Below are 27,092 nucleotides of genomic sequence, written 5' to 3'. Positions count from 1 at the left end.
TCAGTCACTGAAGCCCTGGAATCCAATAATGTAAAGTTAAAGGAGGGTTCACTATCAGAGCCTAAATTGTGAGAATCTGGTGTGTAGATGGTGACCAATGACAGCGGGAGCCCTAGATTCATTTGTTGAACTATCTAGGAATAAGCTTCCAGATAACTATACCTATCTAAAACAGGAATGGGAGAAGAGTGGTCACTAAACAGTGTGCTTGAAACATAGGACAGAAGATCAAATAAAGGTGACCTGACCAGTTAAAACTTTGTTAGTAGATTCCCTCCTATGATGCAAGCTGGACCTGATCTGGTTTTCAATATTTTTATTGTTTCCTTTGGTTTTTGTTTGTTTATATTAGTGTGTATCTCAGAGGTGTTATGTCAATAGAGGTCACCCTTTAGAAGCTGTGTTATATACTTTTCTGTTTTTCATTATATGAAACCTATAATGATGAACCTAGAGGGGCATAAAGGATTCATGGGGAACAGTGGTGGGGGTGTGTGTTAAAGGGAGACTATGTCAAGGAGCCCATGTAGAAAAGGAATGTTTGGAAATGGATTGTGAAGGCAATTGCACATCTATTTGATGTGATTGAAATTTGAAATGAGATGATATATGCATTTACTCCAAACTAATTAAAAAAAGAAAAATACTTTTGATATAAAGACAAATATATACTAAAATTCATAGGATGGCAAAAATACATCAAGCAGTTGAAACAAAGCAGGAGAGCAATAATTATCTTAGACAAAACAGACATCATAATAAATGACATAAGGAAAAACATCCAAAATGTCAGGACCACGTATTTGCACTGAGGAATTCTATCAAAAATTTAGAGACGAATTAATGCCAATCATACATTAACAATTTCGCAATATGGATAATTTACTCCCAATCTCATTTTATGAAGCAACTATAATGTTGATAGCTAAGCCGGCCAAAGATACCATCAGAATTGAAAAGTATATACTAATATCTCTGATGAATGCAGATGTCAAGATATTCAGTAAAATTGTAGCCAACGGAATTGAGGTCATGCAAACATCAACAACAAAATACATCACTATCATGGGAGATTCATACCAAACATGCAAGGATGGCTTCGTATTAGAAAAACAATAGATGTAATTTACCATGTAAACAAAATAAAGCACCACATGATTATATCCATCTAGCAGAAAGGTATTTGATAAAATTCAGCCTCCATTTTTGATAAAAACTCAATAAAATAGTCATCAAAGGGAAATTTCTCAACATAATAAAGGCCACAGATATGAAGCCAATGGAGAGAAATAGAAAACATCATCACTTCAAGCCACACAGGGTAGTCCTTTATCACCACTGTTAGTTTATATGGTCCTGAAAGCTCTAGCTATAGGATATCAAAAATATGCTAAAGGTCTCCACATAGGCATAGAAGAAACAAAACTCTCTTTATTCTCAGATAATATAAACTTTTATATAGAAAACCCCAGACGCTATATCTTTTGATAGCCGGGCACCATCAGCTTTCTTCACCACATTTGCTTATGCACCCATTTGTCTTTAGTGATTATATGAGGGAGGTAAGTACACAATGATATGATTTTTTTGTTCTTTGATACCTGATAACTGATCCCTTTGGCACCTCATAATCATACAGGTTGGTGTGCTTCTTCCATGTGGGCTTTGTTGCTTCTCAGCTAGATGGCCACTGTGTACTTTCAAGCCTTCAGGACCAGTGGTTAGAGTAGAGGGGGTGAGGGAGAAGTAAAGATGAGGGAACCTATTAGAAAGATCTACATATAATCTCCTCCATGGGTGATGGACAACAGAAAAGTGGGTGAAGGGAGACGTCAGACAGGGAAAGATATGACAAAATAATAATTTACAAATTATCAAGGGTTCATGAGGGAGGGGGGAGCAAGGAGGGAGGGGGAAAATGAGGAGCGGATGCCAGGGGCTTACGTGGAGAGCAAATGTTTTGAGAATGATGAGTGTAATGAATGTACAATGTGCTTTATACAGTTGATGTATTGTGGATTGTGATAAGAGTTGTATGAGCCCCCAATAAAATTATTTTAAAAATAACAAAAAAAAGAAAACCCCAAAAGTTCAATTAAATAAATAGGTAGAATTAATTGAAAAATTTGGCAGTGCAGTTGGCTGTAAGATCAACATTGAGAAATCAGCTGGATTCGTGTGTATTAAAGAGGATGATACTAAAAAATGATATTAATGGAAAAATATAATTTACAACAACTACATAAAAGATAAAAAATAAGTTTTAAGAATAAGTTTTACCAGAGAAGCAAATGACTTTTACATGGAAAACAAAACATTCCTACAAGAAACCAAAAGAAATGTACACAGATGGAACACCTGGATGGATAAATATAGTGGAATATAGTGAAGGACTGGATATATTGAAATTGTCAATATTACCAAAGCTATTTTACAGATTTAACAAAATTCCTATCCAAATTCCACTACAAGTCTTCAAGGAAGTTGAAAAAGAAATCACCAACTTTGTTTGGAAAGGAAAATTATCTAGGACAAATAAAACATTACTAAAAAAATAAAACCAAAGTGGAAGCCTTTGAATCTCACACTTTAAACCCTACTATATCACCATGATAGTCAAAACAGATTAGTACTGTTACAGTACAATGAATATATATGAAGTTCAATGGACTAGAATTTAGAACCCATATAGACACCTAATTTTTGATATGTAACTAAAACCCATTAAGTGCAGAAGTGAGAGCCTTTCAACAACTGGTGCTGGACAAACTGGATGTTCACCTGCAAAAGAATGAAACAAGATCCACACTCCACATCATGTACAAAAATGAACTTAGGATGAATCAAAGACTATAAACTCCACAACATAAAAGCCATTAAACAAAAAATACAGAAAAACATAAAACCTGAATACAAGGCAGAAACCACTATGGGACCTAATGAAAAATATCTACCCTACAGAAAATGAAATAAAGGACTGGGTTCTTCTATAAATATGACAATTATGTACATCAAAATATTTTTTATAAAAAGATAAAAGAGAACCCATGGATTGAGGAAAATATTTTGTAATTTTATCTAAAGGCTAATTCCTAAAATCTACAGAAAACTACATCTTAACAAAAATATACAAATAACACACCAAAAATGGGCACTAGAAAATTAACCAAAGACAGCATCCAGACAACCAAAAAGCATAGAAAGAAATGTTTGTGCTCATTAGCAATAAGACAAATACAAATTTAAAAAATAATTATGCCACTTAACACCGACAATTTTAGCAATATATTAAAACTAAAAAATAATAAATGCTGGAGAGGCTGTGGAGAGATTGGAATGCTCATTCATTGCAGGTGGGTGTGTCGAATTGTATGACCACGATGGAAATCAGTGAGGAGCTTCTTTAAACAAATGTCTATACGAATACTTTATGACCCTGCTGTCTCTCTACTGGCACATATCCTACAGGAAACCAGAATACAACAGAAACAGAAATATGCACACCTATGTTTATTGCAGACATTTCCATAACATGGAAACAAGAAAACAGTCCTATTTTAGAGGAATGGTTAACCAAACTTGGATACATTTATACACTGGAATATTATGCATGAATAAAAAAGAATGCTGTCTTTCTTAACCACTACAAGACACAACATGAGAGAATATTACACCTATTGAGAGAATATTGCACCTAGAAAAGTTACTCAATCTTATAAGGATAAATATTTTAAAACACTGTATTACAAGGAAAAGCAAAGAAAAAGAAAAACTGATTTTCACACAAAAAGATAAGATTTTGTGTAGGCCAGAGATAAAGGAGGGGACAGGAAGGATTAAGAGATAGGAAAATTATAGAGGGAGCAAGGAAGAATGGTAGGGAAAAAAGAGAACCATAACCATGGGGGGTTTAATAGGATGTTACTACTGATTTCATTGGTTGACATGGGCTGTACAAGTACATAGAATTTACTTCTTTAAAAATAAAACTAAATAGAAAATCACAGCTTTAAAAACTCCAAATTCCTTACCTCTCAAATCTAAATATTGGTCTTTGTGACTTAAAAAGGAGAAAAGGTGAAATGAAGTGAACATACAAGTTCATTTCAAATGTACAAAACAAACAAAACACAAACAAGTAAATCAAGCTGCCCAATAGTCTGTCAAGAATGAAAGGGGCTAGAACAATATATCTAGGAATTAGAGAGGGGGGGCCCACATCAGCTCTGAATGGTTCATTGAGGAAGTCAAGCAGCAGGTAGAAAATGAAAAAAAAATGGCTTGCTTTTTATAGTTTTGTTATAAGGTTTTTAGAAGTGATTGAGAAATGTGTTCATACTTTGACAAATCCTACAAGAGAATGCTAAAAGTGAAGCAAATTTGAAGCATGTGCTCATGAAAATCAAGGCTGTAGGCTTCAGTATTGATTACATCTCAAGATAAAATAAAAACAAATCCTTACAACTGGACCAATACGCAGCATGTTAGTAAATGGAGACTAGAATGAAGTTGTCAAGGATTTAATTTTACTTGGCTCTAAAAGGAACACCCATGGAAATAGCCATCAAGAAATCAAATGTCATTGCATTGGGCAAACCTGCTGCGAAGTGTTAAAACGAACGAAACTATTTTGAGTCACCTAGCTCAAACCGATGTATTTCCTTTCACCCTTTATGCATTTAAAAATTGAACAATAAGTAAGGAAGTCAATGGAGACCTGATGCATTTGGATTGTGGTGTTAGCAAAGAATATTGATTATACCACAGACTTTCAGGAAAAGGAACAAATCTATCCTGGGCTCATGAAAGCATGCTTGATATAACACAGTTAGCAACAAACAAGACTCTCAACAGATGGACTGACAGAGTAACTGCCACAACGGACTCAAACATGGCAATGGTTGTGAATATATCACAAGACAGGAAGTGCCTCATTCTTCTTCACACAGGGTTAGTGTAAGTCAAAATGACTCCAAAACAGCTAAGAAAAATGACACACTCTATGAGTGTTCACTTCTCTTGTTCTTAATATTTTCTGAAATTTGTTTAATGTGATCCACATGTGGTCATGCATAGGCCACATTTCCAGACAGACTGTAAACATGAGAGGCGCAGTCCCTGGACAACAGTTGCACATCATGTAAGAAATGTATAGGACAGACACAGTACTAGCAATTGCAGTGGTGTTAGAAGTAAAACTGACCATTAGGCAGGAATACAATCTTCAGAACTATGGAAGGTGACAGGAAGGTTTTATATTTCTCTAATCTGTGAAGTGTCACAATTGAAAGGACCATTGTCAACTATTTCCAAAATGACAATTAGGAAACAAATGACTGTCTATTGCACATGGAAAGATGACCATTATTTAAACTATTTATGAATACTATTAAACTATTTATGAATATGACTATTTATATTCTTTTTTTTTTTTTTTTTTTTTTTTTTTTTTTTTTTTTTTTTTACATTTTATTAGGGACTCCAACAACTCTTACCACAATCCATACATATACATACATCAATTGTACAAAGCACACCCATACACTCCCTGTCCCAATCACTCTCAAGGCATTTGCTCTTCACCTAAGCCCCTTGCATCAGGTCCTCCTTTTTTTCCCCCCCTCCCTCCCTTTTCCCCCCCCTCATATGCCCTTGGTAATTTATACCTCGTTATTTTGTCATATCTTGCCCTATTCGGGGTCTCCCTTCCCCCCTTCTCTGCTGTCCCTCTCCCAGGGAAGAGGTCACATGTGGCTCCTTGTAATCAGTTCCCCCTTTCCAACCCACTCACCCTCCACTCTCCCAGCATCGTCCCTCACGCCCTTGGTCCTGGAGGTATCATCCACCCTGGATTCCCTGTATCTCCAACCCTCCTATGTATCCGTGTACAGCCTCTGTCCTATCCAACCCTGCAAGGTAGAATTCGGATCATGGTAGTTGGGGGGAGGAAGCATCCAGGATCTGGGGGAAAGCTGTGTTCTTCATCGATACTACCTCACACCCTAATTAACCCATCTCCTCTCCTAAGCCCCTCTGTGAGGGGATCTCCATTGGCTGACACTTGGGCCTTGGGTCTCCACTCTGCACTTCCCCCTTCATTTAATATAATATATATATACACATACATATATACATATACACATAAATACACATAAATACACACACATATCTTTTTTTTTTTTTTGCATGATGCCTTATATCTGGTCCCTTGGGCACCTCGTGATCGCACTGGCCGGTGTGCTTCTTCCATGTGGGCTTATTTGTTTCTGAGCGAGATGGCCGCTTGTTCACCTTCAAGCCTTTAAGACCCCAGACACTATCTCTTTTGATAGCCGGGCACCATCAGCTTTCTTCACCACATTCGCTTATGCACCCATTTGTCTTCAGCGATCCTATCATGGAGGTGTGCAGTCAATGATATGATTTTTTGTTCTTTGATGCCTGGTAACTGATCCCTTTGGGACCACTCGATCACACAGGCTGGTGTGTTCTTCCATGTGGACTTTGTTGCTTCTGAGCTAGATGGCCGCTTGTTTATCTTCAAGCCTTTAAGACCCCAGTCACTATCTCTTTTGATAGCCGGGCACCATCAGCTTTCTTCACCACATTTACTTGTTCACCCATGTTGGCTCCAGCTGTTGTGTCGGGAGAGTGAGCATCATAGAGTTCCAATTTAATAAAAGAAGGTATTCATGCATAGAGGGAGTGTTTGAGTAGAGGCCCAAGGTCCTTCTGCCACCTTAATACTTGACCTATAAATATAGACACCAAGATCTATTTCCCCAACCTCCTATATATATTTGCATGTACATGTCGTTGTCTAGACCTCCATGAATGCCCTTTGACTTCTAGCTCTTTCCTCCATCTCCCTTGACCTTCCTCCTGCCCTACTACCATGCTTCATTGCCACCTGGGCTAGAGTATACCTCTTCTCTAAGCAACCTTACCCTTGATCATTTCCCACCAGGCCTGCCACTCCCCCTTCTCTACCCTTTGGGGTCCCATGTTTTTCCCTTGTCCCTGGGTTTGTTAACACCACTTCCTTACCCCCCCCTACCCCCCACCCCAAGTCCCCCCGGAACTGTCGGTCCCGTTGTTTTTCCTCCAGATAGTTCATCCAGTCTGTCCTATTCAGACAGACCTGTGGAGTCACTAACATGCACAAAAACTAGACAGAGGAACACAAAGCAACAGTATATAACCAGACAACAAAACAACCAAAACAAACCACTGAAAAAGAACAGAACAAAACAGTTCGCAAGAGAAAAGCTTGTAGTTAGTTCAGGGATCTTTGCTGGCCCTTAGGAGCGTTTTCCAGTCCAGTCTGTTGGGGCACCACGCCCTGGCCCCCAAGTCCACTTTCAGCATTCCCTGGGGACCTTGCCACTCCATTCCCTTGCTGTTCCGCTGCACTCCCCCAGTGCATTGCCTCGGTGTGGTGGGATCAGGTCAGGTGCAATTCCCACACTGTGTCTCCGGTTCTGTCCCCTGTATCGCCCTTAGTCACTGAGGGGCATCATGTCTCATAGTAGGGCCAGCCATGTTGTTCTCTCTGTGGACTGGCTGCTCTACTCAGGAACATTATCCTCACGGCCTGGTGGGCCAGGCTGTGCTCCACTCTCTCCTCCTGCCCCTTCATCTGCTCCCGTGTGCTCTGATCAAATATGTCCATCTCCCATAGCTGCAGGGTCAATGTCGTCCTTTGGAACAAGTTCTTTTCGGGGGAGGGGCAGGTATCCACTTAATTTATGGTGCTGGGGCCTGCCTCCCAGACCTCTCCACCGGTTCCGTCCTCCACGCCGGGATAATGCATTCACACCTTGCGACACTGGGTTGAAGTCTGGTCCCACTTTCCCTGTGGAGATATAAACAATACCCTCCCCTTGGGTGGAATAATGCCCCATTTCTGTCATGCTGATTGTACTTACCTCAGGGGACTCATGTTGTACCTGTCCCTTTGGGACTGGCTTACCTCGCTTAGCATAATTCCTTCCAGCTCTTCCCATGAAATAACGTGTTTCATGTGCTCATCGGTGCTTTTCAGTGCTGCATAATACTCCATTGTGTGTATGTGCCAAAGTTTGCTAATCCACTCGTCTATCGATGGAAACTTAGGCTGTTTCCAAGTCTTTGCTATTGTGAATTGTGCCGCAATAAACATTGGAGCGCATATGACTGGTCGTGTTTTATTTGCTGCTTCAACCGGGTATATGCCCAGTAGAGGGATGGCTGGGTCGTAAGGCAGATCAATTTCCATTTTCTTTAGGTATCGCCAGATTGCTTTCCACAGTGTCTGTACAAATCTGCACGACCACCAGCAGTGGAGGAGGGTTCCTATTTCACCACAGCCCCTCCAACACTTGTTGCTCTCTGATTTACTGATCTGGGCTAGCCTCAGGGGTGTTAGGTGGTATCTCATGGTTGTTTTGATTTGCATTTCTCTTATGGCAAGGGACTTCGAGCACTTTCTCATATATTTATTGGCCATATTGATCTCCTCTCTAGTGAAAGTTCTTCTCATTTCTTTTGCCCACTTCCTTAGGGGGTTAACTGTTTTCCTCTTTTTGCAGGTCATGATGGTGTTGTAGATTTTAGTAATGAGCCCTTTGTCTGACGTGTCATTACTAAAAATCTTCTCCCAGTCTGTGGGTTGCCTTGTCACCCTCTTGGCAAAGTCTTTCGAGGTGCACAGGTGTTTTATTCTTATTAGATCCCATTTGTCGATTTCCAGATCACCTGTGTGTGTACCCTTCCCTGTTGCAGTGAGCCTATGTGCTCCCTGGGCCAGTGCTCTGAGATTAGTCCCGATTCCTTCCTTAATGGTCCTGGTGGTTTGGGGTTTGACTTCTAGATCTGTGATCCACCTTGAGTGTATTCTTGTGCATGGGGTGAGGTAGACGTCTTGTTTCAACTTTCTACATGTGGATATCCATTGTTTCCAGCACCACTTATTAAAGAGGGCATCTGCTTCCCACTTGATGTTTTTGGGACCCTTGTCGAAGATCAGTTGTCTATATGCTGATGATTTTACTCCTGGGCTTTCTATTCTTTTCCACTGGTCTGAGTGTCTATCATTGTGCCAGTACCATGCTGTTTTGACCACTGTAGCTGTGTAGTAGGCATTAAAATCAGGCAGGGCGAGTCCTCCAATTGTGTCCTTCTTCTTGAGGAGTTCTCTGCTAATTCTGGGTTTCTTCCCTCTCCATATGAAGTTGGTGGTCAGTTTTTCCAATTCTTTGAAGAAGGTTGATGGTAATTGGATTGGTATAGCATTGAACTTGTAGAGTGCTTTAGGAAGAACTGTCATCTTTACTATGTTCAGCCTACCTAACCATGAGCAGGGGAGCTTCATCCATTTGTGAAGGTCACTTTTGGTTTCCTGTAATAGGGTTTTATAATTATGCTTATATAGGTCTTTAGTATTTTTTGTTAAGTATATTCCTAGGTATTTCAGTTTGTTCTTGGCTACTGTGAAGGGTACTTCCCTCTTAATCGCCTCTTCCATGGCCCTGTCCGATGTGTATAGAAACCCTACCGACTTCTGTTTATTGATCTTGTATCCTGCTACCCTTCCGTATTCCTCTATTGCTGTAAGTATTCCAACTGTGGAGTTTTGGGGGTCTTCAATGTATAGGATCATGTCATCTGCAAATAACGATAGTTTCACCTCCTCCTCTCCCAACTGGATCCCTTTGATGTCCTTCCGCTGTCTTATGTTGTTAGCCAGAACCTCCAAAACGATATTGAATAGAAGAGGGGACAGGGGGCATCCTTGTCTTGTACCCTTTTTCAGTGGTATTGTTCTTGTCTTTTCTCCATTGACTATGATGTTGGCTGTTGGTCTTTCATAGATAGCTTGTATGAGCTTGAGGAACTTACCTTCCAATCCTATCTTCATGAGTGTTTTGATTAGGAATGGATGCTGGATGTTGTCAAATGCTTTTTCTGCATCTATGGATATTATCATATGGTTTTTATCCTTTTTCTTCTCAATGTGGTGTATGATATTGATGGATTTTCGGGTGTTAAACCATCCCTGCATCGCTGGGATGAATCCTACTTGGTCGTGGTGAATGATATGTTTGATGTTCCTTTGTATTCTATTGGCCAATATTTTGTTAAGGATTTTTGCATCTATGTTCATTAGAGATATTGGTCTATAATTCTCTACACTTGTGGGGTCTTTTCCCTGTTTGGGTATCAAAGTAATGCTGGCTTCGTAAAATGAGTTTGGGAGCTTGCCGTTCTTTTCTATGTTCTGGAATACTTTGTGGAGGATCGGTGTCAGCTCTTCCCTGAATGTTTGGTAAAATTCTGCTGTGTAGCCATCTGGCCCTGGGGCCTTTTTCCTTGGTAGGTTTTTGATGACACTCTCTATTTCTTCCTTCGCTATGGGTTTGTTGAGGTTCTTGATCTCTGTCTCAGATAATCTAGGGATAGATTGTTTTTCTAAATATTTATCCATGTCTTCCAGGTTTCTGAATTCATTAGAATACAAACCTTCATAGTACTTTGTGATTATCCTTTTTATCTCATTGGGGTCTGTTGTTATTGCCCCCGATTCATCTCTTATCCTGGCTATTGATGATTGTTCCTTTCTATCTTTGGTAAGCTTTGCTAGGGGAGTGTCAATTTTATTAATTCGTTCATAAAACCAGCTTCTAGTTGCGTTAATCCTTTGCATTGTTCTTTTGTCTTCCCACTGGTTTAACTCCGCCCTGATTTTTATTATTTCTTTTCTCTTGCTATTGGAGGGGTAGTTCTGTTGACTCTGTTCTAGTTGTTGGAGGTTTTGTGTTAACATATCTGTCATACGCCTTTCTTCTTTTTTCATGTATGCATTCAGTGATATCAAGCTACCTCTGATGACTGCCTTTGCAGTGTCCCATAAGTTTTGATATGTTGTATGCTCGTTCTCATTAGTTTCTAGAAATTTCCTGATATCCTCTCTGATCTGGACCTTAACCCATTCATGTCGCAGGAGATCGTTGTTTATTCTCCAATTGGTGACCCTTGCTTTTCTGGGTGCCCTCCTATTAATCTCCAGCTTTATGGCATGGTGGTCTGAGAAAGACGTCTGGATAATATCTATGTGTTTGAATTTACTCAGGCTGGCCTTGTGCCCCAGCATGTGATCTATTCTTGAGAAAGATCCGTGTGGATTGGAGAAGAATGTGAAACCTTTTGCTTTTGGATGAAAGGCTCTATAGATGTCTATCAGGCCCTGTTGCCTAATTACATTGTTTAGCTCTCTGGCCTCTTTGCTGAGCTTCTTTCCCTGTGACCTGTCTTTCTCTGATAGTGGAGTGTTGAAGTCCCCCACTATTATTGTTGTTTCCGTGATTTCTTCTGTCATTTTTTTAATAGTTTGTTTGACGAAATTTGCCGCACCATTATTAGGTGCGTAAATATTCAGTATGCTTATTGCTTCCTGGTTTACTGAGCCTTTGAGCATTATGTAATGTCCCTCTTTGTCTCTTTTTATGTTTTGGATCTTGAGATCCATTTTGTCGGAGATTAAGATAGCCACTCCTGCCTTCTTGGAGTTACCATTTGCTTGGTAAACTTTCTTCCAGCCCTTTATTCTCAGCATATGCTTGTCTGCTTGCTTAAGGTGTGTCTCTTGCAGGCAGCAGATTGATGGGTTATGTTTTCTAATCCAATCCTCCAGCCTCTTTCTTTTAACATATGAATTGAGCCCATTTGTATTCAAAGTGATTATTACAATCTCTGGCTTCATGGTTGCCATATTCTGTTTTGTGTTTTGGGTCTTTGCCTATCTTCCTTCATATCAGTGTACTGCGTTTGAGTGGAGGGTTTCTATCCTGTCCTCTTTTCCATCTGAGACCGTGTTGTCCTGGTGCGTGTTGCTGGCATGTTGGCTTCTAGATGGAGATGGGCTATATGGTGGTCTCCTGGAGGTTCTAGTTGGAGCTTGATCTTCTGGCCATAGTGAGTCAGCCAGTATGTTCTGCAGGGTCGGGTGACTTGCAGTATATTTTTTGAGTTCTTCCTTGTCCTGGAAGACCCTTATCTTACCCTCTATCTTAATGGATAACTTGGCAGGGTATAGGATTCTGGGGGAGGCATTTTTATCTTTCAGAATTTGGAAGATGGTGCTCCATTCTCTCCTCCTCTTCATGGTTTCAGCTGATAAGTCTGAGCATACCCTTACCTGCGCTCCTTTGTATGTGACTGTCTTCCTTTCTCTTGATGCTCGTAGAATTTTCTCTTTTTCCTCTAAGTTGGATAATTTTACAATTATATGCCTTGGCGTGTTCTTCATGGTGTTTAGCTTAGCCGGCGTCCTCTCTGCTTCCTGTATGAGAGTCGGATTCTCCTTTGTTAGGTTGGGGAAATTTTCTTCCAGGAATTCCTTTGCTATCTTGGCGGTCGATTTGTGTGTTATGTTGTGTTCCGGTAGACCGATTATTCGAATATTATTCCTCTTCATAGCATCTGTCATTGATCTCAGGCTGTCTTCTGTTTCTTTAATTTTCCTATCTGATTGTTTTTCTCGCTTGCTTCGTTTGGTTTGAGCGTCCTCGAGTTCACTGATACGGTTCTCAGCCTCCTCAAGCCTAGATATAGCTTCTGTGACCTTTTGTGTGGCCTCTGCTACCTCCTCTGTTAGTTTCTGCAGTTCCTTTTGGTGGATAGTATTCATCCCCTCTATTGTGGACTTCATCCCCTCTATTGTGCATTTCATCCCTTCTATCATTGCATCCTTATTTTGGTTTGCTTCTCTTAGCTCCTGTATTACTGCAAGCAGAGTTCTGAAGATTTCCTTTTGTGGCTGATCTATATCTGTTTCTTCTATGAGTGACGTTAGGTCTGTTAAAGTGCCTCGTTTTTCTGATTTTTTTGTTGGGAGTGATGTGGTCTGTTGATTTTTCCTTGATCCTTTAATAGGCCCCATGCTTCTGGGAGACAGGAGTAACCTTATTGTGTGGAGGCTCAGGCCACTGTGCCGTCTCCTGGGGTGGCTGGGGCGGGCTGCGGCAGGCTTAGGGCTGGCACTGGGGACCCAACAGGGCCCCAGATGGTGAGAGCTGGCTGGAGCTCACTGAAGGCTCCTCAGGGACTGCAAAGCCGAGACTGCAGGTGGAGTGTTTGATCTGCCCGGGCTGTGAGCGGCCCCTTGGATAGCTGCGCAGGCAGCTTCGGGACACTGCAGGGAACAATGGTGTTCGCTCTCCGCCCTTTTGGCGCGAAACCGCAGGGGGTAATGGCGCTGGCAAAGGAGGCTTGGCGCGAAACCGCAGGGGGCAATGGTGCCCTTCCTCTGTTCAGGCACAGAGTCGCGGCCGCCGGGGTCCCCGCAGCACCCTGGGGAGGGCACCTACTCTTGTGCCTTGCGCATGGGGGGGCCCTTGGTGGGCAGACTCAGCAGCGCGGGGCGAGGCGCTCCGCGGAAGCTCAGGGTCCGGGACAGGCGCGGGTTGGGCTATGGCTCCCGTCGGCGGGAAGTGCTCAGCGCAGGGTCCCCGCCAGGAGTGGAGCTGGCGCTAGGCTGCCAGGGGCTGGCGGGGGCGGGCGGGGGTGGGAGGCCAGCGCACGGAGGGCAGGTGGAGAGGTCCGCGGCAGCGGTGCGGGTGGATGGTCCCCCGTGGGGGTCGCCAGACAACCCGCGGGTCCGCTCCCCTGAGCTTGGATGAATGGAGGGAGGGACGTGGGCCCGAGGGCAGATCGCTGCCCTGTGGGGAGAGGGGAACTGCGGGAGAGGAAAGCTTCTCTCCCAGTGGGGATCCGCGATAGGGAGTGGGGAGTGGGCCGCTGGAGTAGGCAGGGTTTGGGGATGGAGCCTAAGCCGGTCGCCAGTGAGCTCACGGCAGCTTAGTGGCCAGAGATGTCCCACTAGTCCGGTCCTCTTTCACCTAGACCCCTGCTCCGGACAAATACGTGGGGTAGGACTGGGGTGCTGACCCAGGGGGATATTTCACTCACCAGACTCTTACTATTCAGCTACCTGGTCGCCAATCCCGCTTTGTTTGGAGGAGCTCTCAGAGTATGCGGGTGTCCCTGTCGGCCATCTTCCCCCTTCCCGCTATTTATATTCTTTATTCATAAGTGATTTACTAGTCAATTGATAATATTTCTGTTTTAAAAGTACTAACAGAGCAAAACAAATAAAATATTTAGAAACAGAGTCATCTAAGTTCCCATGTTGAATTAATTCACTGAAAGAGGTCTTATGGAGCTGCTTTCATTATTCCTGAGGCAGCTGTCAATTATTTTTCAAGTTATTTTAGGTCTTCAAAGCTTGGATTGATTGACCACAGACACCTAACACAAAGCCAGCAACCACATGTAGAAATATTGAGGTTGCCACAGAATTGTAGTAATTAACATCAGACAAGGGAGACGATTGTTTCACAAAGGATAAAGCACAGAGGAATATCATATGTTCTTAGTGGGAGTTGATTTTCCTTTCTATCATTGAAATTCTAAGGGACAGTTCTACTCTGTCTTATAAGGGCACTATGAATCAGAATTGACTCGGTAGCAGTGGGGTTAACTTTGTCATTGAGTTGAGACATGTTGGAAATAATGCCACTTACAGGAAGTGATCTGAAGAGTCAATCCACTGCTATTGTATAAGGGAAATATGATGTAGTTAGGAGAATTAAATTCTTTGTTAAGCTGTAACTTAGCTAAAAATCCTTCAGGGCGGTGACTCAGAGCTAGACCCCTCTGTGTTGGCTTACAGAGTATCCTGTGATCGTGTCCAGGTTTTCTCTCTCCCTTCACTAAGGACTAGGCCCTGCACACTCAGCTTGTCTTCAGAGTTAGAGTCCCTAAGGAATGGAAGCGCTGTACCATAAGATCCTTGTTAAACCCGCACTTTGCTTTCCCAGTTCGTGCCTGTTGGTCCAAGATGTGTGTCTGTCTGAAAACGGGCTCACTCAGCCTGTGAGAACAGAGATGAGGAGACCAGCAAACGGAGGAAGGGTCCCTTCCTTCTCCTGTCCCACATACGTGAAAATAAAACTCAGGAACTTTTGAATGCACCTGGCTTGTGTAATCTGCCAACATGACCTGGCAATTGGTGCCTGTTCGTGCCCACCCTACCACACTATTACTTAAAATTTACAGGACTTTGTTTCTAGTCACAGTTGTGATCTAATTGCTCTACTTCAAAAGACACAAATTTGCCATTGTTATACTATATAAAGAAATAGTACAAATATATATAAATACTATATAAGGAAATATTGCAGCTAAGTGATTAAAACTTTTTTAATGCCTAGAGAAGAATTATGTTCCAAGTTGTAATTGCAGTTTTTGCTTCGGTTTTTATTTTTAATAAACAAGAAAAATAAGAATGTGATTGAGAAACATTGGGTGCCTTGGGGTTCTTTTGTTCTCCTTGTATCTCTTCCGATCAATGCCTGCCAAACTCCTATTTTTGTGGACAATGGTGAATGCTTCAATATAGAATTCACAGAGAAGCAACTATATCTCTTACCTTAGTCTCTTGGTTACCACCAAATGTAAATATTATATTTTGCTTAAGAACAAAATTAAGGTTCTTTTGGTCAATATAAGAAGAGTTATGTTAAGGTATAAAATTCAAAGCAATATCTGAATTTTTCTTATAAACAACCAACTATTGTATGCTAGTATAACATGTGTGGAGTTCTGGTAACACTGATGCACAAATATTAAGCTGCTAACTCAAAATGAATGGTTTGAACTCACTAACCCTGGGCTGGAGAAAGATGCAACTGTATACTCCTGTGATTTACAGTCTCGGGAGCCCTCTCTGGGGTTTCTATGAGTCATAATCTACTCGATGGCCATGGTTTGGTTAAGCATTGCCTCTTACTCACACATAAGGGAAAGCGTCTCAGCTCATAGCTTTAGATGTAATTTCTGAATCCTAAGCATAGACATGTGAAATCTAAACTAGATACCATGATGGGGGGATGAGGAAGAAGAAAACAGCAGCAGAAGAAGGGATGCAAGACAGTTAAAAGTAAAGAGAAAAAAATTTCCCACTCAAATTTTAGAATGAGGTCAAGTTATGCTAACTAATTCCACTGGTGCTACTGGGAGAAGGTTCAAGGTGGTCCAGTCATTGTTTCTTGCCCCTATTGCAAAGAGATCCTGCAGGAACAAAACTCAGATCAGAGCCAGTGAAAAGGTTGGAACAGAAAGGGTGAGTTTACTGAAAGGGGATATTTTAGAAAAGAATTCCAAAGAGTCCTTTACTAGTCTAAAAGGCTCAGCAAAATGTAAAGTCAGACCTTATATTCCATTCCTGGCAGACCTTCCAAGAGAGGCTGGCTTTCTGGGGGGTGCTCTACTACTGGCTGACCCTCTGACCAGCACCTCCTCTTTTGAGGGAGGTCTGTGGCTCCCAACACCCCAAACACCCAGTTCCATGGTGTTCTCTTATCTCAGGCCCCAAGCTCAAGTGTATTCAGTTATGGTGGGGAGAGGGTGTCTTTCTTCGCTAATCTCTAGTGTCTCTCATTGATAAGGAAATGTCTCTTGTTCCTTACCTTCTCTTGTGAAGAGAAGTATATGACAAAAGCGTCTCCACCAGTCCTTTATGTTCCAATTCTTGCCATCTTCACATCTTCTCCTCTTGCTAGCCTCTTACTATCTAATAACTAGTAAAGACAAACAACCCACTTTCATATGCGGACAGTTCAGTTCCTACATAAAACAGTAAAAAAAAAAACAAACCTGACTGCCATGGACTTGATTTTGATGCATAGTGATCCTAGGTAGGATTTTAGAGAGTGTAGATTTTATAGGGCCAGATAGCCTCATCTTTCTTCTGCAGAGCACCTGGTGGGTTTAGAACTGCCCACCTTGTAGTTAGCAAACCACAATATTACCAGACTTAGACAGTCAAAAAGTTTTTAAAAAATAAATCAAAATGTTGTCTCTCTTAAAAACAACAACAACAAATCCATCAAAAAACAAACAAATAAACAAACCCCGGACAACACAAAACAAAATATTCCTGGCATGAAAATGGGGGATGCATCATTAATGAGGCATCAAATTTAGACTTTTCCCCCTTTTTCCTATAATTCTATCCAGTGGGTGGCAGATCAGAATTCCTATAATTCATCCACTGGAACAATGAGAACTTGCTCATGACCTTAGGAACTCTTCTCTCCAGCCCTTTCATGACCATGGCAAAGCCAGCCATTCCCCTATAAGAATCAGAGTTGTTATAAAACTTTTTTTGGTGATTGAGAGTCCATAGGCTAAAATAAAAATTTTAAAAAACCCACTGCCTTATTCATATTTATCACTCTTTTAATAAATAACGTACTGAGCAATTTACTGAACACAGATTACAGGTACTGTGGTTGATATTGGAGGAGCAAAGATGAGCAAGCTATGTTACATTTTTTATCAAAGAGGTAAAGTGTTAAGGAAAATGGTCAACATGTTGAGGAATATGGTATAAAACAGTGCAAATGCAGGATTATGTCCTTGGAGCAGATGAAAAAGAGAGCAAATTGATTATTTATTGGGGGAAAGAGCAACATTGTTAACATTGTCAAACAGCCTGTTTAATTGTTGAAAGATGGGATATTAATCTGTAGTTTCAAAAGTAAACTCATAACAAAAGCTGTAAGCGGATACCATTGTGTAAAAGAGGACAGTGAAGGAGCTCTGGCGGCTAGTGGCTAGGCACTGGCCTTTGATCCGCAGGATTGACAGTTTGAAACCACCAACAGCTTCGCAGGACAGAGACTGAGTTTTCTACTCCCATCAGCAATTACAGTCTGGGAAACCCACCCTGTGTCACTATGAGTCAGCATGACAGGGTGGCGGTGAAGGGTTGTTTTTGTTTTTTTTAAATTAAGACAAAAGTGTCAATCTAGGAATTGGAAGTAGTTGTCCACAGAAACATAGCTGACTAAGACAAGGGAAGGTGATAAGAGGAATGTGTGGCTGGTCAAGTCCATCAGCTTTGAATCCCATTCCTAGGTTGCTAGGGCTTTATTGCCAAGACATTAAGGGGTTCTGAGAGATGCTGATTCAGAGTCTGCCTGTGGCATTGTATCACATCATTCCTCTAGGTGAGGACAATGGTTCAGAGAAGGCTACTTTAGAGGTCAAAAGTTAAATAAGGCAATTACAAATAAAGCCACAATGGAATTCCTGAGAAACCTAATTTAAAAGGTGAAGAATAACAACCGAATGTAAACTTCTGAGAGAGACATTTTGGAGACTACTGTAATTCTCATAAAGAAAAGCAATATTCTCTTTTACACTCTGACATCTTGGGACTTGTTTTTTCTAACATTGTTATTGAAATTAACAGTTTAATTCAGCCTTCCATTTATGAGATAAATGCCCATGTAATATAGTGCCATGGTGACACTTGTTTGCCTTTGGATTTAATTTACACTGACAACCTATTTGCCTGTTTGGTTTTTTGCAGGAATTGAATTAGGTTGTCCATGTATAATGCACAGTAAGTTTAACGAGGTTCAGACCTGTCTCCCAAAGCTAACATTGTGTAAAAAGTACGTCACTTGGGAAATTAGAATCTGTGTTGCCACTTTCATTAATCTGCTGGGAGAATTTGCTCTCTGTTGTATGACATATCTACAACAAGAAAAAAAACAGGTGGATAAATAGTGATATATCAGTTCTCCAAACAATTTACATTAAAATCATTTATGATTGTTTCCCTCTTCTAGTTATATCACATGGAAATGAACAGAATATGCCCACACAAATTAGAGTTCTCAGATTCCGTTCCACAAATCCAAAGCTCACACAGACATCTGTGGAAAGTCCAGGGACATACTCCAGGACTTATCATTGAACCAAGATAAAAGCAAAGCTGATCTACAAGTCTAAAGAATAAATATATATATTTTAAACATTTTATTAGGGGCTCATACAACCCTTATCACAATCCATACATATACATACATCAATTGTATAAAGCACATCTGTACATTACTTGCTCTAATCATTTTCAAAGCATTTGCTCTCCACTTAAGCTCTTTGCATCAGGTCCTCTTTTTTTCCCTCCCTCCCCACTCCCCCTCCCTTATGAGCCCTTGATAATTTATAGATTATTATTTTGTCATAAATATATTTTTAAGTCTACTTCTCTACTTTCGTATGTCTTGATGCTACTCTTACATACCTGATCCCTAAGGATTGCCCAAAAGGCCACTAAAATAACTTAGCTAACCAGCTCTAGATTTTTAAACTGCTTTAGTAGTTAAACCATCCACAAGAAGTTCAGAGATTTGCTTACACAGAATGCCTAAGTGCCTATAATCTGTTATATAATTAGCTTGCCTCTAATTGTCCCATATTGGCACAATGGAAGGAAGTTCTGCCTAGATGCTCCATCCTCATGATTTTCTCTTTGAGTACAGGCATCTTCTTTCCTTCCTTTTAGAAAGAGGGACCTGGCTCAGGGCCATTTCAGGTAATATTCATGCTCAAATTAAGAGGCGTTCATAATACATATCCAATATTTATCAAATGCCAACCTAAGGATTTTGCTTAATCTAATTTATGATGCCCTATTAGTTATGTTTTATAGCCTCACATTTTGGGTAAGAAAATAGAGATTCAACCAAATTGAGCATTATTTCCACATTCACATGGTATAAGTGAGCGACCAAAATAAACAAACCTGGCATTCACCTTCAGACAGTGCCTCCAATTCTAGTTATCTGGTTCCTGAGTCTATGCTTCCCATTCATTATCAAGGAAAGCGTCATGCTTATAGTTTTAAAATGTAATACATAAGAGGACAGCTTTTATCAGGCATGTACATGTAGTGTTTAAAATGTTGCTGTTGTTTTTGTTAGGTTCCATCGAGTCTTCTCCAACCAATTTCAACCCTCTGCACCAGAGAGCTGAACAAAAGACGGCTTGTCCCTGCCATCCTCACAATTGGTCCTAGGCCCATATATGCTCCTGAGCCCGTTGATGCAGCCACTGTGTCAATACATCTCCTTGAAGATCTTCCTCTTTTTTTTTTTTTTTTTTGCTTCCCTTTCATTTTACCAAGTATGGTGTACTTTTCTAGGGACTGGCCATTCTCAATAATATCCCCAAAGGATGTAAGACAAAGTCTTGCCATTCTTGCCTCTAAGGAGCACTCTTGACTTTCTTCTTCCAACACATACTCCTTTAAGGTGTCTGTAAGCACTTACGATAGTCTCACCAGCACCACATTCAAATGCATTGATTCTTCTTCAGTCTTCCTCATTCAGTGTTCAATTTTCTCATACATATGAGGCAATTGACAATACTTTGGAGTTATGCAAGACATTGTCTTACATACTCTGGACATGTTGTCAGGAGAGACCAGACCCTGGAGGAGAACATCATGTTAGGTAAAGTGGAGGGCCAATGGAAAAGAGGAAGGCACTCAACGACATGGATTGACACAGTGGCTTCATTAATGGTCTCAGGAACATATATGGGCACAGGAATATATGTGAGGATGGCAAAGGACCATGCATGGTTTTATTCTGTTGTGCATAGAGTCACCAAGTGTCAGAACTGATTCAATGGTATCTAAAAACAACAACACGAAGCAAATGGAACTACCATGACTTTGGTGAGGTGCACCTTAGTCCTTAATGTAGTGGTTCTCAACCTTCCAAATGCCACAACCCTTTATTTAATACAGTTCCTTATGTTGTAGTCATTCCCCTCAACCATAAAATTATTTTTGTTGCTACTTTATAACTATAATTTTGCTACTGTTATGAACTGGATGACCCCTGTGAAAGGGTCATGCAACACCCAAAGGGGCTGTGACCCACAGGTTGAAAACCGCTGCTAAAGTCATATATTAAATTTTAACTACTTTAAAGAGGTCTTGTGCAGCAGGTTTACCCAAACAACATGGCTTTTCCTCCTTTGAATGCTGCTTCCATGAGCATCGATTGTGGACCCAAGTAAGACAAAATCTTTGACAACTTCAATCTTTTCTCTATTTGTCATGATGTGAATTATTTGTCCAGATGTGAGGATTTCAGTCTTCTTCCTATTATTATTCTTTTTGTAAATCATTTTATTGAGGACTCTTACAGCTCTTATAACAATCCATACATCCACTGTGTCAAGTACATTTGTGCATACATTGACATCATTTAAAAAAAAATCATTTTATTGGGGGCTCGTACAACTCTTATCACAATCCATACATGCATCCATGTGTCAAGCACATTTGTACATATGTTGCCATCATCATTCTGAAGACATTTTCTTTCTACTTGAGCCCTTGGTAGCAGCTCCTCAATTTCCCCCCTCTCTCCCTGGACTCCCTACCCCTGTGAACCCTTGATAATTTAGAAATTGTTATTATTTTGTCATATATTAAACCATCTGGCATCTCCCTTCACCCACTTCTCCGCTGTCCATCCCCCAGGGAGGAAGTTATATGTAGATTCTTGTAATCTGTTCCCCCTTTCTCCCTCACGTTCCCTCCAGGCTCCAAGTATCACCACTCTCACCACTGGTCCTGAGGGGTTCATCTGTCCTGGATTCCTTGTGTTTCCAGTGTACATCCTCCGGTCCAGCTGGATTTGTAAGGAAGAATTGGGATCATGGTAGTGGGGAGGAGGAAGCATTCAAGATCTAGAGAAAAATTGTATGTTTCATCATTGCTACACTGCATCCTGACTGGCTCATCTCCTCACCACAGCCCTTCTGCAAGGAGATGTCTAATTTCCCACAGAAGGGCACTGGGTTCCTACTCTGCACCACCCCCTCATTCACAATGCTATGATTTTTAATTTTTTTCGTCTTTGTCTTTAATGCCTGATACCTGATCCATTTGACGCCTTGTGATCTCACAGACTGGTGTGCTTCTTCCATGTGGGCTTTGTTGTTTCACAGTTAGATGGTCCCTTGTTTATCTTCCAGCCTATAGGACCCCAAATTCTATATCTTTTGAAAGCCGGGCACCTTCAACTTTCTTCACTGCATTTGCTTATGCACCTGCTTTGTCTTTAGCAATCATGTTGGGGTAGACTGGTGTGCTTCTTCTATGTGGGTTTTATTGTTTCTTAGCTAGATGACCATCATTGTTTTCACAACATTTTCTTTCTACTTGATCCCTTGGTACCAGCTACTCATTTTTCCCTCCCTCCCATGTAAGCCATATTGAAGGCTACATCTTTGATCAGTAAGTGCTCCAGTACTACTCACTTTCAGCAAGCAGGGTTATGCATATGCATACTGCAGGTTGTTAACAAGCCTTCCTCAAATCCTGATGCCTCATTCTTTCTCATATAATCGAGCTTCTCTGATTTGCTTAGCGTGTTATTCTGGGTACTTTAGAGAAACAAATCCACAGAAACTCATGTATAAGAGAAAGTTTTATATAAAGGTTAAGTGCACATCAAGAAAACATCCCAACTCAGTGCTGCCCAAACCCACAAGTCCAACATTAAGTTGGTGATCAGACATGTCATTTTTGGCGGGGCAGTCCCGATTTTTAACAATTTTTCCCGTGTCCCACGGCATTTTTAAAAAGTCCTGATTTTTGGAAAGAATGCACGACTAGCTAGGGTATATGGTTTTTGGCTGTCATGGGGCTATTTCGCCAGGATATGAGTTTATCAGTGGTGTCCCGCTGGTGTCTCGCTTTACCAATGTTAAAATCTGCCCCAACACCAATCCACAAAGTCTTCCTCCATCTCACAAAACACACACAATGACACCAACTGCAGGAGGAAAGCCGAATCAGTGAACGTGTAAGTATCTCAAAGCTGGCAGGAGTCTCCACATGACTGCTTCAGCACCCAGGGCTGCATCAGGGTAGGTCTATGTGGCTTCTCCTTGGGGATGTCTTGCAGGAAGTTAGCCTTGCCACCTGAAGCAGGGAGCTCACCAAGACAGCTGCACCCTGGTCCAGCCATCACAGAGCAAGAGACCGGAGAACTAGAAAGACCAAGCTCAGAGAGCCATTATCCCTCCACCCTTCAATTAACCCCACATAGGTTTATTGGCCAGGTTTATCGGCACAATAAACTTTAACTCACTCACATACAGATTGAGTAAGTATGGTGAGAAAGGATACAACCCTGATGCACGTGTTTCCTGGTTTTAAACCATGCAGTATTTCCTTGTTCTGTTCACAAAATTGCCTCTACACCAATGTTCAAGTTCTTCAGGAGTACAATAAAGTGTTGTAGAATTCCCATCTTCTAAAGGTTATCTACATTGTCTTATGATCCATGCATTCAAATGCCTTTGCATAGTCAATGAAACACAAGTAAGCATCTTTCTGATATCCTATTTTGAGGCAAGAATCAACTGACATCAGCAATGATATCCCTTGTTCCATGTCCTCTTTTGAATCTGACATCAATTTTTGGCCTCACTCCTGTCAATGTACTACTGCAGCTGGTGTTGGATGATCTTAAGCATCATTTGTTTGCATGTGTTATCAAGGATGTTGTTCTACAATTTGAGCATTCTTTGCAGTGGGCACACATATGGATCTCTTCCAGTCCATTTTCGAAGTACCTATCTTCCAAATTTACTAGCATAGACAAGGGAGTGCTTCCATTGTTTCTTCAGCTTGCAGAAACTTTTCCGTGGTATCCCATCAATTCCTGGAGCCTTGTTTGTGACTAAGGCATTCAGTACAGTTTGAACTTCCTCTTTCAGCATCATTGATTTTTGCTATATGCTACTTCCTGAAAAGGGGGAGTGTCAAATAGGTTTTCCTTGAGTAACTGTGTGTATTCTTTCCATATTTTCTTGAAGCTTCCTACATCATTCAATATTTTGCTCATAAAATAAATATGTCTCTCCACTTATGCTCTCTGCATCATGTCCTCTTTTTTTCCCCTCCTTCCCTGCTCCCCCTCCCTCATGAGCCCTTGATAATCCACAGATTATTATTTTGTCATATCTTGCCCTATCCGGAGTCTCCCTTCCCCTCCTTCTCTGCTGTCCATCTCCCAGGGAGGAGGTCACATGTGGATCCTTTTAATCAGTTCCCCCTTTCCAACCCATTCACCCTCCACTCTCCCAGCCTCACCCCTCACATCCCTGGTCCTGAAGGTATCGTCCACCCTGGATTCCCTGTGCCTCCAGCTCCCATATGCACCAGTGTACAATCTCTGCCCTATCCAATCCTGCAAGGTAGAATTTGGATCATGGTAGTTGGGGGAGGAAGCATCCAGGATCTGGGGGAAAGCTGTGCTCTTCATCGGTACTACACCGCACCCTGACTGACCCGTCTCCTCTCCTAAACCCCTCTGTGAGGGGATCTCCAGTGGTCAACACTTGGGCCTCGGGTCTCCACTCTGCACCTCCCCCTTCATTCACTATGGTATATATAACATATATATATATACACACACACACACACATACACACACACACACACACACACACATATATTCCTTTTTTTTTTCATGATGCCTTATACCTGGTCCCTTTGGCACCTCGTGATTGCACTGACCGGTGTGCTTCTTCCATGTGGGCTTTATTGCTTCTGAGCTAGATGGTCGGTTGTTCACCTTCAAGCCTTTAAGACCCCAGACACTATCTCTTTTGTTAGCCGGGCACCATCAGCTTTCTTCGCCACATTTGCTTATGCATCCGTTTGTCTTCGGCGATCGTATCATGGAGGTGTGCAGCCAATGATATGATTTTTTGTTCTTTGATGCCTGATAACTGATCCCTTCAGAACCACGTGATCCCACAGGCTGGTGTGTTCTTCCATGTGGGCTTTGTTGCTTCTGAGCTAGATGGCCGCTTGTTTATCTTCAAGCCTTTAAGACCCCAGTCACTATCTCTTTTGATAGCTGGGCACCATCAGCTTTCTTCACCACATTTACTTGTTCACCCGCTTTGGCTTCAGCAGTTGTGTCGGGAGAGTGAGCATCATAGAGTGCCAATTTAATAAAAGAAAGTATTCATGCATTGAGGGAGTGCTTGAGTAGAGGCCCAAGGTCCTTTCACCACCTTAATATTAAACCTATAAATATAGACACATAGATCTATTTCCCCATCCTCAAGAGTGATTAGGGCAAAAAATGTACAGAGGTGCTTTATACAATTGATGCATGTATATGTGTGGATTGTGATAAGAGTTGTATGAGCCCCTAATAAAATGTAAAAAAAGAAAAAAAAGAAGAAAATGATTAGGGCAAAGAATGTACAGATGTGCTTTATACAATTGATGTATGTATATGCATGGATTGTGATAAGAGTTGTATGAACCCCAAATAAAATGTTTAAAAATAATAAATATATCACCTGGGGTCATTATTTTTTTTCTTGAATTCTTTCACTTTCAGATATGCTGAGCATATTTCCCCTTTTGATTTTCTAATTCTACATCTTTGCACATTTAATTATAATATTTTATTTTTCTTCTTGAGCTGCCCTTTGAAATTTTCTATTTAGCAATTTTTCCTTTGTACCATTTGCTTTAGCTACTCTACCATTAAGAGCAGGTTTGAGTCCCTACTGACATCCACTTTAATCTTTACTTTTTTTATGACCTTTTGCTTTCTTCATACATGATAGTCTTGCTAGATAACCTTCCAGAGCTCATCAGATCTTCTGTTATTAGTGTTCAATGTTCTCAAATATGTTCTTGAGATGTTCTCAAAATTAAAGTGGGATAGACTCAAGGTAGCATTTTGATCTTGTAACGTGTTTTAATTTTATTCAACTTTATTTTGAACTTACATATGAACCCTTGATATCTGTTTCACAGTCTGCCTCAGTTTTAGCTGCTGACATTGAGCTCCTCCTTTGTGTCTTCCCACAGATGAATCAACTGATTTCTGTGTATTCCCTCTGGGGAATTCTGTGTGGAGTCACCTTTTTTGTTGTTGAAAAAAGGTATTTACTATGAACAAGTGGTTGTTTCTTTCAAAATTCTGTCATGTGGTCCCCAGCTTCATTGCTATCATCATGTCCATATTTATCAACTACACCTCTTAGTTTCCAACTTGTGCATGTCAATCACCAACAATAACTAATTTGCCTTGATTGCATGTTTGATCAACTTCAGACTGAAGTCATTGGTAGAATTCTTCAATCTTTTCATCACTAGCTTCTGGGGTTGTACATGAATTTGAATAATTGTTACATTGATTGGATTTCCTTGAAGGTGGATATCACACACAGCACTGTCCTTCCTGATGGATTTAACAAAATCCTTTCTGACAATGAATGCCACCATTTTTCTAGATTGTGTTATTGCTGGCATAGTAAATCAGATGATTTTTAACATTCAAAATGACCAATAGCAGTCCACTTCAGTTTATTAATGCCTATGATATTGATCTTTATGTGTTCCATTTCATTTTTGACCATTTCCAGTTTTTCTAATTCCGTACTTCACACATCCCAAGTTCTGATCAGCAGACTTTTGCAACTGTTTCTCCTTATTAGGATAGTGTCACATCAGCAAATGTGGATCCCGAAGGCTCCACTCCTGCAAGCTTTGTCCTGCTCATGTCACCACGGTTGAGTCCCCTCCAAGAAATCAGCTCTGATTCAGTCACATATTTCAAGCCCCCTATCTGAGGGACCCATCCCCAGGAAGTGTCTCCAGTAATGTTCTGTTTCCTTTGTTTAGGCTTTCAGTATCTGACAATGTTTCAAAACTATGCATAATGTTTTCAATGGCTTCTTCCTCCAAAGTAGGGACTTGAATCTTTCTTCATTGTGTGTTTTTCGTCTGTTGACTCTGCTAAAACCTTTCCCTTTAGGTGGCCCTGCTGGTATGTGAAACACCAGTGACAGAGCTTCCAGCATCACAGCAACACACAAGACAACAGCGTACAAAAAACCAACAGACAAGTGGTGGGTTTAAAATGTATGTGTGCACAGTTGACAGGAAATCTAAGAATGAATGCAGGTGCCCTCACGGTTTCATTGGGTTACTGTACTCCTAGGTTTGTTTCAGACTATGGCACACCTGCACTGTGTATTTTGCCCATTTGGGGAGAATTTTAGGACCGAATAAAAGCTGATGAATGCCAACCTGCTATTTCCTTAGGTAGTAACTATTTTGATCTAAGTTTAAATAATTCATCTTTTATCCATGAAGGTGATCTATCCTAATGGGAACATCAAAAAGAGGTACCAGA

This window comes from Tenrec ecaudatus, chromosome 13 (assembly GCF_050624435.1).
Source record: "Tenrec ecaudatus isolate mTenEca1 chromosome 13, mTenEca1.hap1, whole genome shotgun sequence".
NCBI classification, from domain to species: Eukaryota; Metazoa; Chordata; class Mammalia; order Afrosoricida; family Tenrecidae; genus Tenrec; species Tenrec ecaudatus.
Note: the sequence above shows the minus strand (reverse complement) of the source record.